Raw genomic sequence first — 11061 nt, 5'->3', positions numbered from 1 at the left:
AAAAAATTTCTTACTTTTAACTGTTTCCTGTGATCTATAGCAACATGTTGCAGGGAACTAGGACAGCCCATGGACTGCCAGCTTTGGGATACAGATTTGGTACTGGGTGTCCGTTCTGGACTGCAACCAGATGAGCAGATCTGTTTCAAATGCACTTTTTGTTAATTTTGGAAAAGTTACTCTTACCATTTGCTATTTGAAGAAAAAAAAAAAACAAAAAACGGATGTTTCTTCACTGAATCCTCAATTTCAAATGTACTTAATACTAGAAGAACTGCAGGAACACCCCGAAGTACAAAAAGAACCTGTTGGGCCAGCCCTGCCTGCATCCCCATCAGTTGTGCTGTGCAGCCTCTGGCAGTGTGAGAGATGCAGACAAGGGTGTCCAAGGGCATTGACACTGTGCACTGTTTTACACTGAAATGTATATGTTCTTCTCACTGAGAACCCCAGAGACGTTTTTATTATTAAAAGTTGGTTTATATTATAAGGAAAGAAAGTTAATCTTGTTTTTTGTTACACCCTTTAGCTCCTTCGCCCTGCATTCTGTTGAGCAGTTTTAAGTTCTGATGTACTTGTATAGAATGGGAAGCAGTCAGAAGTTTAAATGGCAAGGGGAAAGCTGGGTTTGATTTCAGCTCAAACTGGCAGTGTAGAGCTGAACTCTTCCTGTTTGTGCAGTCACCTAAAGCTGTGGGGGGGAGATCACAAACTCCTGTTAAGGTAGAAAAGAAAAACTGGTTTGATGCTGTAAAATTGTGGGGTTTGAACCAGCTGGGAACGAACAGGTTCAAGTGGAAAAAGAAGAGGGCAATGCACAAACCAACCTGCAGGCAAAGAGAGATTCAATCTGCAGAATTTCCAGGGTTAAAAGTGAAGAATCAGACCTGGCACAACAGAACAAGTGCAGATTTTGTAGATTTGGAACATCTGATACAGTGGAAGTGTGGAAAATGTGGAAAATAGTCAAGATGGAGAAGATGGGAACTAAAGCAGCTTGATGATGAGGTGGGTGGGGTTGGGTGGCAGCTGCAAGTGGAATTCCTTGTCTCTGTGTCTCCTAACTGAGTTTGCTGAACGTTTTCAGTAAGCACTGAAGAACAGATATTGGCAGTCTGGGGTGATGCTGATTTGGGAGACACCAATCTTGTGAAGGATCACATACAAAAAGCCCTGAAGGACTCTGAACACTGAAGGGAATTAAATGAGTGGGATTAGATTTTTCCACACAAATATTAGCTCATGCCATTGATGACTGAACAAAATATTTTGCTATATTTCTTGTTAATTGATAATAAAAGGACCAGTTTGTCACAAGATGATGCAGAGGCAATTTGATAGAATCATGAAAACTCAGCCTGTTTTCTACTAGGAAACAAATGGTCAGTTATGATGGAGAAGTATTCAGGCCTCTCTGCTGAGGGCAAATAATTAAGTGAAAATGCAGAAGCTAGCTGTTGAAGAAAATAATAAGAAAAAAGGTAAAGGCAGTTCAATCTGAATGTAAATACAGCATGAAGGAGAAAAAGTGATCAGGGTGAAATATTGGCTGATAGTTTTTCTTCCATCAGGCTTTGGCAAACAAAGAAATAACTTGTCCAAAGCAAGTTGTAAAGGCTGAGCAGTGCTTGGTGCAGCAGGAGAGCATGCCAGCTGTCTCCAGTGCTGATTAAGATGGATTCTCTGAGGACCTAAAGGGCGAGAAAGGTGAAATTGGTACATGTAACAAATGTAGGCTGACTGTGTGTAGTCAATATGTAGTCAGTAAAATGACAGTACACTCCCTTAGGTGGAGTCCTGGTCACCCCTGAGCTTATGATTTGAGTGAGCAAAACTGAGAGATTGAATTAGCTGCAGAAAAAAGTGATAAAACCCATGGGTGACATTTGTCACTTATTGCACATGATCGTTATAATAATCTCATTGGGGCTTAAGATCTGCTATCAGAAAAATTCCTGATATATTTATTCAGTTTTTCTTAATACATCCTATAGAACCAGTCAGCCATTGCATTTCATTCTTACAAGTTACATATCAAAAAGTTCGTTCTTTACCAAAGGAATTTACATCCAAAAATCTGGCCCGTTTTTGGAGGGTGCTGTTACTCCCCCAGTTCCTAACAAGGGAGGGTTCCTAACAAGATACAGAGGGTCCAGACAGAAAAACCCCAACAAAAACCAGCCCTGCTCTTGTAAGGCTCGGGGTCCTGGGTCAGATCCTGAGCAGATTACTCAGACTGTCTATCCATTTCCAACTGGTTTAGAAAAAAAGCAATAAATTGCACAATTCTTACACTTCTAAAGTGATCTCAAGTCTTCTCTATCCTGTTCCAGCATGCCTCAATAAAGCTGTTTAATGCTTTAGGACACACTTTGTTCAGCTCTCTCGCCCACTGGCAGCAGTGAAAGCAGAGAGCAGTGCCCTGGCTGGTGTGAAGAGGAGAGAGTTACCACGACTTTTCCAGTTATTCTGGAGAAGCCAAACTGCTGCTAAATAAAGCTGCTTTCACTGAGCTGCCAAAACTCCCTTGGAGCTCTTTAACAAGCCCTTCTGGTTGTCATGATTCACTATTTGAAAAATACTTCTCCTTGCCAAAATAACGACTCATTTTGTAAAATGTCAATTAATGCCCTGCAGAGTCTGCAAAAAAATAGGTCTGTTTTTAAATGAATTAGGATTTAAATTAGTAATTAATGTTTGAATCAAGTGATTATTTTCTTGATCCTGCTTAAAATTAAATTTAGTTATAAGCACTTTGAAGGCAGTGTGGAAAGAATCATCATTAATCAGCTTTAAATTACTTACATAATTACTTACATGAGTGACATATTTTCATCTCAAGATAATTAAAAATAATTAGTATGGCTTTATCACAACTTTAATGTGCAAAAATCAAATTCACATTATTAGAGGTGCTTGAATACTGCAGGTTTTGATGGAATTTATCTGCAAATTATCACATGGAAGTTAATGTGGCTATCACATGAATGCAATGCTTGCAGACAGTGATTTGGCAAGGATGCATCATTCATCTCAGATTCCATGTGAACTCAGTTCTGTCTTATTTATCAGGGAGTTTATTATAGTTTTTGGAACTAATAAGCAATTTTAGAACTGGTACAGCACATGGTGTGTCTTGCTGCAAGAAGTAACAAACCTTGAGCTTTATTTCTTATGCCTGCTTGGGTGTAGTTTCAGTAAATTCAGTAGAATCAGTGTTCTAGAGTTGATTTCAAACCAGCAACAACCAACAGGTTTGAGCATATAACTCAAATGCAACAGAAGTTTTCAGCTTTTTAAGCAGTAGTTTAAAACTATGAACTAGGGAGCTATTTCACCTCTGTATGGATGAGAAATGAAAACAAGATATAATTCTAACTGAAATGACTGCATTAGAATTGGAGTGACACTTCTGGCAGCACGGAAATCCTTCTCTCTTACTTAGTCTTTCCCTAGAAAAAACTTCTGCAGAAACCAGCAGATTTCCCTTCATTTAATTTAGTGCCCTGAAAATCTCTTTCTTTGATTCTAGATGCTTGGCACAGCAGCCATGAATGCTTAAATGTAAGGTCAGGTGGGGGGGTTGCCTGAGACCATGGGTGTGCACGTACCTGGAGATGCTGCAGCCCAAGGGAAGGGCTCCAGCCTCGTGGTTCTGCCGTGTCCTGGGCCAGGTTTGGCACTCATGCCACTCCTCTGGGAACCGGTTCCACTTGCTAACTCAGCAACAATCTCTCCATCCTTTTGCTGGTGTGCTTTCTGCTCAGTTAGCAAACTGCATCAGCTCCCAGCAGGCTCCAGCAAATCACCACAAGGTGCTGCAGCAAAGCAGGGAGTGCAGAGCAGAAGCAGCACTGTGCTCTCCATGGGTGGAATTTCACTCTGAGATGCTTTAGGAAAACCTAGTGTTCACCTTTCTGGAACTCTGCATACAGACATACCTAATAAAGAGTTTCCTGGTGGCCTGTTGAGGGGTGCAGCCACAGGCACTGCCATTACTGTGAGGATGGCTGCAGGGCTGTTTCTGTTGCCAGGGGTTTATCACAGCCTCCCTGGTGCAGCTCGGGAGCCTCCAGCTGAACAAACAGCTCATGTCAGTACTCTGCTCCACTTCAGTGCAAAGTTGGAGGGCTCCTTTTATCCCTCCCTCCTTGAATGCTGTTTGGTAAACACGGGCAGACTTTGTGATAAACTGACAGTGAACAGATGGGGAATGCACCCTGTCAGCTCTGTCTGCACCTCCTCCAAAGGCACACTGAAAACTGCTGGTAACAACCATTCTTTTGCATAGTGATCACAGCCCTCCATTTTAAACCTCAGGGAGGGAAAGCTGAAAGGAGGCAAGGAAATGAGGAGGTTCAGCTAGATGAAACACCCTGTGAAAAGATTATCATGATTTCTTTTTTTCAGCAGAACACTCTGGAGCCTACTACACATGATGGCTCTATACTGTTAAGAGATATAGAAAAGTATAGGCTTGACAGTAAACCTGAAGGTTTCAGGTTTTAAACATGAAAACTTAAGATGAAAACCATTCCTTTTGTTCACTGGCTTTTGCCCTTTAACTGAGAGCATCAGGCATTGTAGGAGAGAAGAGGAAAACAGGTGCAATCTTTCACTGACTCGCAGCTCAGCAAGACTGGCATGTGTTTTTTTTGAAGTGAGTTTAAAGATCAGTTACCAGTTTACAAGTAAAATCTCTTGCAACTTCCATCATTGATGAAGGCCAGAGAGAATTCCTTTGTTAGTGGTACTACATCAGATCAGAATACATTTTCAGCTGCTGTCAGTGAACGAGAAAGCATCAAGAGGATTTTGCCAGGAAAGAATAATCTTATGAGTCTGTGAAATGAGTGCCCTGCTGGCCTGAATGTGGGTAAAACCCATGATTAAATCCACCACTGTTCCTGCTTTACTGTCTGCTGTTGTTAGACTTTCTATCAAAGACAGGTCAAAATCTTAATCTGAGTTCATCTTGTATGTCTACTAAAGATAATTAAAAAGCCTCAAAACTTACCAGGGTGAGGTTTGATTTCTTCTGAATTATTTCCTGGTGAGAAGCCTTTTACAATTATCTGTTCTGCTGCATGGGGGTTTTTTGGAACATTTGGCTAATCCATATGACATAGACATGTGGATCTTCAGGACATAACAAAATGCTCAGATAATTTGTTTACTAGAAACAGTTAATGGGATGAGTGGAGGCCTAGCAAGGATAAGAAAGAACACTTACTCTTTAAGAAGTAAAAAGATGAAAACCATTATACACAAATCCTTTATGCTGAAAGTCACACAGACTACGTGGTAGAGACAATAAAAAACTATTGTCTTAGTTCATGGGAACTAAGAATAATAAAAAAAATTACAGGTTGCTCCTAGAAGAAGTGGTGTCAGCTTCTGGCCAGATTTTTTCTTCCATGCAGTTGATTGAGAGAGCTGTGGAATTAGAGCACAGAAAGGATGTGAACAAACACAAAATGAATCTGAATGTTCAATGGCTGCAAGCCCCGGTCTCATTCTTTAAGAACATTTTTTTTTCTCTTAATACTCAAGCCAAAGTCTCAAAATTCTGTACTGGTACTTCCCAGCTTTACCCCCTTATTCATTAGACTTTTCCAGACACACAAGGTACAATGCATACTGACATTTTGAAGTGCAACCTTTATATAGCACTAGCTGGCAGATTCACTCCATAGTGGCTATACTTAAATGAGTTTTTTAATCTACTTCTGGCTATGAACTCAGAGGTCACAATGAAGGCAAGTTATTAGAAGATAAAAATTTAGGAAATGCTCATTCCAAACTAGTATTTCGGTAAATAAATATTTGAGCTGACATAAATATAAGTCAGAATTTTCTGATGAAGAAAGAGCAAAGAAAATATAATCATACTGAAGACTAGATTTTTAGGAGAGATATTAAGGTCTTATGGAAATGATTGTTCCTAATAAATAAAAGGAAATCGTTTTGTCCCTTCACATGCAGTCACAAGGATATTTCTATTTCTTAAACAGCAAAGAAAGCAGAAGGCATTTAGTGGCACAATATGACTGATGGATCCAGCTGTGCCTGCAGCCATTCACTCCAACACATTTTTGTGCTCTTGAATGACCTGTGCTGATATGGTCACTTCAGGAAGCAAAACTTAAAGTACTGAATTTATGTGGATCTGTAACACAAAGGAGTATTGTTGATCTGTGAGGGTATTATTAAAGAAGTTTAAGGCATTGTCTAAGGAAAGAATACCTAAATTGTCAAATTTTATAGCACAAATAGTAGATTAATCTCCATTTACATATTACACCAGTGATGGAACAAATGTACAAATCTGACTAGTCAGGACCCATGGGACCAGACAGCTGGCCTACAATGAATTAAATGTTCCCTTTTTCTCTGAATGCTCAGATAAATAACTGGTATGATAGTCATGGAATGGCCTGCACCAATTCCATTGGGATCCCCACTGAAAATCCCTGCTTCCACAGAATGGGACAATGGTACAGCTCATGAATGGCTGGAAGGATTTTATCACTCTCTGTTGCTTGACCAGGAGATGGCAGTGATTCCCTCTGCAGAAATAAGAAAGCTCCAAATAGACACAGAACTACGTTTAGCAGACAGGGAAAGCCAGGCAGAAAACAGCCTGCTTGTGCTCAGTGAACAAAATCACATTGCACATAGCACAGGGAGTACAGCTAAGCTGTTCTTCTTGTTTCTGTGACTATCTTTACTATTTCTTTGGTTCTAAAAGAAAGAAGAATTCTTGGAGATGCACAGCACCCAGAGCTTTCAGTTTGGTATTATTTTTAGCACTAATCCTTAGTTAGTCCACAATGTTATGTCAATGTAAGAAAGGGCATGGGTCTTTCTGTAAATTATGTCTTGTGGCTTTTAAAAGACTTTTGCAGGACAAATTCCTAAGGACTGTTGGAATAAGGCTTTCTCTGCATCTTTGTCATTTGCCTTTTGATAGCTATGTGTGATGGTTTGTAACTGCTGTCATCTGTATCCCATAGAAAAAATATTTATCCCCCACCTTGTCAGTCTCAATTCCTTCTACCCAGCAAGAACAGCTCCTCAAGCTGTCTTTTTGCAGCTGGCATTAACTACTCCCACATCATGCAATCCTCAATCCTCCAGGCAGATAATTCCAGTCCCTTGGAGGGTATAAGTGTACTCTAGGTTCACACTGAAGCTCTGCAGACATAACACTCTAAGTTCAATGGCTTTATGTTGGACCACACTGTGGCAAGAAGGCATTTTGCAAATAAATGTAGGCATACTCTGTGTGGGATCTAAGCAAGCTGGCTTAGATTTCAAGCCAAGAAGCTGAAAAGTCACATTAACACAGCCTGGAGCATTGTGGAGCAAATTCACCTCACCCAAAGGTTAGAGGACAGAGATTGCTTTTCAGGCAATAATTCTTGTGCATCTACAAAAGCCAGTCCAGTTTTAGCTACTTGTGGATGCAACCAGTCTCCACTGATTCCATTGGCTTCAAAAAAATGGCACTTACCTTTGGGTAACTATTGCAGTCCATCCCAAAGGAGAGCAGCAACTTCTCTTTCAGATGTCATATGTAAATTAAAAGCAACCTTTGGTCTCTTAGTGTCTAGAAAATATATGTCAACACCAGGTACCTGAGTGTATGGCACTTGGATGGAAGCACACTGCCATGGCATGAAGGAAAACAACATGGAAGAGGTTAGCATTATTTCTCCATTAAGCTTCTACCATTCTGTCTCATAACAGTCCAAAGAGAAAAATTACAAACTTGCATTAATATGTATTTGTTTTAAAGTGTACTGTCATATCCATATGAAAAAGCATTACTGTTAAACATTACTGCACTATTTGAGCAAGATAAAGGTTGAAGATTTTTGTCCCACTAGCCAGTATTTATTCACACAGTTTGCTTTTAGTAAGTTTCTTTAAACATTTTTTACATTCTTTGTAAATTTTCCTCCTACACCTTCACTATAGGAGGAATATTATTATATTACATTACATTATATTATATTATTGTGGTTTCTTTTCTTTTGGTTTAGATTTATATTGTAACCATCTAACACAGCTTTAAAGATTCATTTCTTCAGTGTCAGCTTGCTGGGTTTACCCTCATACACTCACAAAAACATCAAAGCAAATACAAGGCTATTTGGCTGAATACACCAAATCATGAATTAATTGCTTTTAGTGAGAGAATAGCTTAGTGCAAACAAGCATGTCAAACTTAGGTGCCACAGCACAACTCAAGTGTATCAGAAACAACATGACAGCAGGAAAATGAAAAGGTCCAAAAAGATAAGCTGGAGAAGTTACATTTTTGATGGATGTGATTACTATAACTGCAGTAACATGTCTCAGTGACAATAAATCCTGATTATTTAACCTCAGGCTAATATTTGATCATTAGAAGGATCTACGTCTTCTTAATGTCTCTTTACATTTTTCTTTAAAACCACCACATTCTGTCCTTTTGTCTAACCAAAACAAACTGAATTAAATTGTGCTCTGGGCCTGTCATTTTCCAGTATTTTGTGATCTGTTCGTTAACAGGCACAAATCTCCTTTTTCATTTGTCCTTTACAAAAGCTAGGCAATTTTGGCCAGATACTTGCTATTTCCTTGATCCTAATTAGAAATCCTATTTGCATCAGCTATTTATTCTCAAAAGTTTAAGACAAATACAACCAAACTCCAGTAGGGTCAGTGATTCTGTTTCAAACCTATGTCAGGACATGTAGTCCTGAAAACTAACGTGGTATTTTATCCAGTAAAATGACATCCACTTCAATTCATCCAAAAGTTATAGCCCACAGAGTACAATAGAGCATGGATTTCCTCACATCTGGAAATCAGAATCATGCTCACACTCAGCATCAATTTCCTTCCATCCTAACTTTCAGCTAATGTCATTCCAGCCTGAGTGCTGGCATCAGCAGCTCTGCTGCCTTGCTTGGCCACTGCAGCTTTTTCCAAATGGCCTCTAATCTTGTTGGTTGTCAAGCTGCAGGGTAGAAAGAATCTGTCAATGCACACAGCTCCAGCTTCCTAAATCCCTCTGTAATTCTCCTTCCAGTCAATGTCAGAGTGATTGCAGTTTCTTATGATCAATGTCCTAGCTCAAGTACAGTCCCCCATCTGCATAAATATTTCCTGATCTGTCTTTTCACCCAGCCCTGGGAGATCTGAAATTGTTTTCTGTTATACTTGTTTTACCATTTCAGTCGTTAGCCTCAAGTTCAAGGCTCTCAGTTGCCATCCATGTGAATGTTATTCTGTTTTCAGCATAACATCCTTCCTCATTCAGACTGTCACATCTCCTCCTCTGTTCTCAGTGACTATTGCCTGTCCTTAAACTCTATATCTGGATAATGTAATATTACAGCCTATTTCCTGAACAGGACACATTTCAGTTACTCCAATTACACCACATCTGTCTTCAAGCAGCAAACGTCCTTGCTCTCCCAGTCTTGTTTGCCATTTCCCTCCCTGCCTCGCCATGCCCTCCAGCTTACAAAGTATTCAGCTGCTAAACAGTAAGCAGAAGCTAGTCTGCCTCACTCAACATTTTTTTATACCTGTCTAACTGGAAGAGGGGGTTGTGCAGTTATTACCTCTGTGGAATAAAAATCTAGGATCTTATATCAGGGTTAGCCCTCGTTTCAACAATAAAGGGTGCTCAGTATGACCTCTAAGAGAGACAAGGCAAAGCAGCATTATAGAGGAAAAGCTTTTCCATATCTGTAGCCCTTGTAAGCTCCCAGAGTCAGTCAGCTGCAGCAGCTCCTATATGGCTTGTAAAAGAACCCTGTGTCTGTTTCTGGTCAGCAGTTGCTAAAACCTAGAACAAACATCAAGGCCCCTGTGAAAAACAGATCCAAAACTCCGAAATGCCTGTGAAGATTTTGACTTCACTCAAGTATTTCTGCATCTCAAAGTCAGGCTTTTACCCCTCACTTTGCAATGCAGGTTTTGTCATTTATTTCTACAGATGTCTGCATTAACAAAAAGACTCGAATATGTCCCATGGCTGGAGCCATTGCAGCTCATGTCACTCTGCCTCTTCGTGCCAAGGGGATAGCTATGCAGACTGCTGATTTCTGATGATTTCAGGAGCCCTGGCTGTAACAGTGCTACAACTTTCAACACCAGAGGCCTCTCCTCCTGCTCCAGGGAAACACAGCCTAACATCCAAGTCACCTACCTTAGTCACAGAAATGGCATAAGCTTTTCCAGCTCAGACACTCACTGTGCACTTTATTTCATTTTTATTTTACTTGAATACATGAATTGCATATGCATTAGGCCAGCTATGCCAGAAGCATCATCACACAAACATATTTAATTTGACAGCCTGCTGAAGTGGAACAGCAAAGTTACTCATTACTTACTAGGCTGAAAGTCTACCAGAGCAGAGACTTCTAATGGAAGCTTTCCTTCTCCTCTGTGACCTACCAAGAACAGAGCAATTGCTATTCTCTGTCTCAGTTCTGAGCAACAGATCACCATGCTGGATCCACAGTGGATGTAGTCAAGATACAGTAAGGACACTTTTGGTTCTCAGAATATCCAAATAGGGGTAAAAATGTAATTCATAGTCTGCAAGTTCAGTAAAAACCAACTATGCTGTCTGTGTACATTTACTCTCACCCACATTACTTTCTGAGATACCATGGCCTAATTTCTTGTCTACCTCAGTTCAAATTCCAGAGTAATTTCAAGTCTTGCTTTCCCACTCCATATGAGCAGCAGGAGTGAAACAGCAGCAGTGGATTTACAGAATCCTGACATGCCAGGCATTGAAGTAAGTCTTCTCCTTGCTCCTCGGGGCAATGCAGTGGGATTAGAAGGACAATAAGTTACCATGTTCTTACTAGGCTGGCAAGTGTGAATCTCTGGAATGGGATCAGATCTTGCTTGTCAAGGTTTTAGTGAACCTGTACAATACTCCAAAGCTACACAGCTGGCTCTGGGAGAATAGTGCCAAAAAACAAAAACAAAACAAAACAAAACAAAACCGGCAAACTTCGAAACCAAGGTGTGATGTAAATCCAA

The 11061-nt window shown here is 40.1% G+C and overlaps 1 long non-coding RNA gene across 1 annotated transcript in view; it reads right to left on the bottom strand.

Moving 5' to 3' along the window:
* Nucleotides 1–2: 2 nt before the first annotated feature.
* LOC148221839 (uncharacterized) overlaps nucleotides 3–11061 on the bottom strand; it is a 54532-nt gene continuing 43473 nt past the window's right edge. The window contains exons 8-9 of the long non-coding RNA XR_015807386.1: nucleotides 7517–7670; nucleotides 3–5436 (exon numbers count right to left, since the gene is read on the bottom strand). This is a non-coding gene — a long non-coding RNA (uncharacterized LOC148221839). The remainder of the gene's footprint in view (nucleotides 5437–7516; nucleotides 7671–11061) is intronic.

The sequence above is a fragment of the Sturnus vulgaris genome, chromosome 17 (genome assembly GCF_052056855.1).
Source record: "Sturnus vulgaris isolate bStuVul1 chromosome 17, bStuVul1.hap1, whole genome shotgun sequence".
Lineage (NCBI taxonomy): Eukaryota > Metazoa > Chordata > Aves > Passeriformes > Sturnidae > Sturnus > Sturnus vulgaris.
The sequence above is the reverse complement of the archived record's forward strand: the minus strand, read 5'-3'. Positions and strand labels throughout refer to the sequence as shown.